We start from the raw sequence: 4487 nt of genomic DNA, 5'->3' as shown, positions 1-4487 counted from the left end.
CCTCCCGCTGGTCCCGGGCTACGCTGTGCCCGGTGCGAGCCCGGGACCAGCATAGTGCCACTCTGACAGGGGATTAGAGGGAGATCGGTACACGACCTCCATCCGGTCCCCTCTCCGCTGTCAGAATGTGGAACTGATGTATATTACATCACTTCCGCATTCTTGTGTCACTGTTCAGCTTCAATGAGTACTCTCCTTGTCGCACTCCTTACCGATATGTCCCTTGTAGTGGGGGGTGCTCGCAGTGACCACGGATGACGCCGCGAATGTCAGCAAAATTGTAGAAATGTCACCAGCACACCGGTCCTATTAAGATAGCAAAAGCTTCATTTATTGAAGTTTTTTGTCATATGACCAAACAAAAGACTGTCCAGCTTCAGGCGCGGATCTCTGCTTCATCAGCTTCTTCAGGGGGTCCTAGGTGACATTAGGGGTCTTGGAAACCCCTGATGTCTCCATAAAGTGGACCTGTCACTTCTTTTGCTATCACATAAGGGGGTTTCTTAGCCCCCTATGGGATAGCAATAAAGTTAAGTGGAAAAAAAAATAGGAAAAAAATTAAAGTTTCCCCTCCAAAAATGTAAAGTTACACATAAAAAAGAATTTAAAAAAAAAACTTTTTTTTTAAAGTCCCCCCCATACATACACGCATGCAAACAGGCGTCGGGTGCGCATACGTGCGAAAACGACGATTGCGCCCATTACGCCGCACATGTTACATATCATCGCGAACATCGGAATGAGAGCAATAATTCTAGGGCTATCAATCACTGATAACACTAAACTGATGAGCTGTAAAAGGTTTTAAAGCATCGCCTATGGTCAATTTTGGGTATGTTTGTTTTTTTGCAATTTCGCTGGTGCGCGCAATTTTAAAGCTTGACATGTTTGGTGTCTATTTACCCGACTTGACTCCGTCTTTTATATGTTACCAAAAATATGGGTAATAATCATTGTTTCCTAATATAATGAAAAAATAACTTTTCATTTTCAAAATTTTCAATAATTTTTCCTTAATATAGTAAAAAAATAAAAACCCCAGTGGTGATTAAATACCACCAAAAGAAAGCTCTATCTGTCCCTAAAAAATGGTATAAAATTCATTTAAGTACAGCGTTGCGTGACGGAATAAATGTCAGTCAAAGTACCGCAGCGCTGAACACTGAAAAATGGCCTGGCCAGGAAGGGGGTCTAAACACCTGGTCGTGAAGTGGTTAAAGAGGAAGGAATTTATTATGTATTACTCAATACAATAGGTCTCACTATTTTTCTCACTGCCCCTGCTTTGCCACGTGACAGAATTGATAAATGTTCCCCACTGAATCCATCACTCTACTTGGCTCTCTATTCCTTTAAGCATGAGACCAGGTTTACACCGCAGCAATCGTGCATAAAACCGCGCGGATGACGTGCAGTCACAGAATCGCACACCACTGCCAATTGCACTGGCGGTGCTATTATTTTCTAATGGCACCCCAGTCACCCCAGGCAGATTGCGCGGTTTCCCGCCATGATACCACATGTGCAATCGCGCTTGATCCCGGTTTAATTCCATTAGAATCAATAGGGCTGTGCGGCAACCGTTGTGTGCACCCGCACACGAGCGCATGGTCCCAGGATCGCCGAATTCTGCACCAACCCTTATCCTTATCACTACATGAGCATGAAGCATAAGTGTTTGGCCCCTGATGCTGCCCCTCCCTTTTAATCCCAATACATTTTGCAATTAAAAACAGTTTTAATGATTTGAATTAAGATAATTCCAGTCAAGGAGCTGGTGATCATTGCACAAGGTACTTTTTGGGATTGTTTGGTGTGAGGTCTGTTAACACAGTATATTGCTGCCAGGGTTCACTTGGTCACATACATTACAATCTGACTGCGCACTTTTCCTTTCCTTTAGACTTTAATGTCACACAGTTGTTGCTATACAGTTGAGGTTATACTGTACAAGGGTTGCACATTCAGATTGTAACATCTTTTGCCAGCATAGGGTAAGGCACAGTACATTTATGTGGAAGTGTTAGATTTGGCACTCTGGTGCTGAAGAATCACTGCCTTCTGGATGATCCAGGTTAATGGGATCATTTCTAGATTTGGTTTTACTACAATACACCAAATCTGGGAGATGTTCAGGTGGTGACACACAATTCAGATCCATATGATGTAGGTAGTGATACTTAAATGGTAATGCAAATAATTCAATATACACACTGCATGAAAAGATCATGAAAGAGCCCTGCCCATACACACTCAGTATCCTTCCTTTTTCCATCTGTTTGTTGTCTTGTTTCATGCATTCATGTCTGGACACATACACTGCCTGACCAAAAAAAGGCAACGTACACTAATATTCTGTTGGACTACCTTTAGCTTTCATTACGACACACATTTTCCTTGGTATCATTTTGATAAGCTTATGCAATGTCACAACATTTATATCTGTCCAGAGTTGCATTCATTTTTCATCTTACACAGGGCAGTATTGATGATCAGGCGCTTGTGGGACAGTGCTCAGTGTAAGAAGGGGCGTCACCTGCACCATATGACATGCCTAAGACCTTATATATTTGTATTTATCACTAGAAACCAACGGCATAGTAACCACGATCACAGTAGTTGTAGCTGTGACTGTGCTCTGTATCAGGAAAACTCTAGTCAGCTCCCCCATCATAGGTTCCACTCACCCTTAGGATCAGGTGCAATTGGCATAAGTGACATACTGTATATAGGAGTATAGCTTAGGCATGGGCTGCAGTTAAAAACATATTCCGGAGCCTCTATAACCAAGCCACTGCTGGCATCTTTTTGAATAGTCTGGAGAGGGACTCACACAGTTTACATAAATAAACATTGTCAACATGCAAATACAATATTATTTTCCTAGCCTGAACATTTGTAATCTTATACTGTTCTGTCTGCTCCTTTCACTGATATTTACAAAGTAGTTGCCTAACCCAGCCTCCAATAAACTGATAACTCCCCGACAACTGTTATTACAACCACCGAGATGGTTTTATTGCTTGGTCTCCCTGGACTTGGACCTTTATCACTACCAGTCGCCCTGATGATGACAGAGTTTATTACGATGACCTTTTTAATAGTACATGGCTGCATTGCAGAATTTTTTAACTCTTATAACATGGAGGAATGCTGCTTATTTCTCATCAAAAGGAAGTATTTTAAAAATGCAGAGTAGAGTGAATATGTAATATGAATATGTACATTTAAGTACAACTAAAGGCTCCAGTACTATGTGATACACATACCTCATAAGTAAGTAAAAACGTCCTTCCTTATCCTTTTTCCTAGGTAGGAGTGAACCAAATGCTCCTTCATTTGTGTCTCACATGCTCCCACTACCAGGCGTTGCAGCTTACAGAGGCAGGGATTCAGCCAAAGAGGCAGTGAGGCCAATCAAGGAAGCAGTGGGTAGGACTGGGTTTGGCAAGGCGCTGAATGATAAATTACAGGCTTGTGAATCAGAAGTGACAATGCTAATAGCTACGCCCCTGCAACATTTTTTCATCCCACTGTAGTGCAAGATGCACTTATAATTAAGTTCTGCTGCACATATTTGATTTAATGGGAGACCATAGTCCTAATGTTAGGTATCATTAAGTTAGATACACAATGATGTCAAAGAGAGACTGAAGGTGCCCACACATATTATTATTATCCATTTTTCAGTCATGCTTATACAATTTTCTTGAAGGTGACTTAGAAAGTACTTTAAATAATATGACAGGTTAGAAACGTAGGAGGTCTGTTTATGAAGTTTTCAATGCAAAATTTTCCAATGAATCCTTAACTGGCATTTGCCTAAGTGAGATTTCATGGCACTGCACAGTCATTTTCACCCTGTTTACCAAGCCAATGTAGCAGCTATTGAATAGACGTTGAGTCTCACTTGTATACTGTGGGGCTGATTTAAGGCAAATAAGCTGCTCACTTTGCAAGGCAATTTGCACTTTGCAGTTGAAGTTTGCTTTAGCCTGGTAAATATGGTGACATTTCACTTTGCCAGAATACCCAATCATGTGCAAAGAAAATTTTAAAAAACAAAATGCATTTTTGCTTGCACATGATTGGGTGATGGAAGCCAGCAAAGCTTCACCTCATTTACTAATCTAAGGGGAAACTTCCCCTGCAAAGGGCAAATCCCCATGCAAAGTGAACTGCCTATTTTTCTTTAGTAAATCAACCCCTATATGCAGGGGCGTATCTGCGGCGAGGCAAACAAGGCGTTTGCCTGGAGCGGCAGATTCGCTGAGAGGCACCCCGAGTGCTACTCACCTGGATGGGATGACGCGGACGTCGGCCTGGAGAGTGGACGGCGTGTGCAGACGGCGGGCGGCGTTGATTTAAGGTGAGTCTGTAAGCCCTGTAAGCTCGGAGAGAAGCGCAATGTCAGCCCGGGTTGTGCTGTCGGAATGAAGCGCGGTGTCAGTCCGGGGGGGGCGGTGCTGTCGGAGAGAAAAAGCGGC

This window comes from Nanorana parkeri, unplaced genomic scaffold (assembly GCF_000935625.1).
Source record: "Nanorana parkeri isolate BGI_ZX_2015 unplaced genomic scaffold, ASM93562v1 scaffold440, whole genome shotgun sequence".
NCBI classification, from domain to species: Eukaryota; Metazoa; Chordata; class Amphibia; order Anura; family Dicroglossidae; genus Nanorana; species Nanorana parkeri.
The sequence above is the reverse complement of the archived record's forward strand: the minus strand, read 5'-3'. Positions refer to the sequence as shown.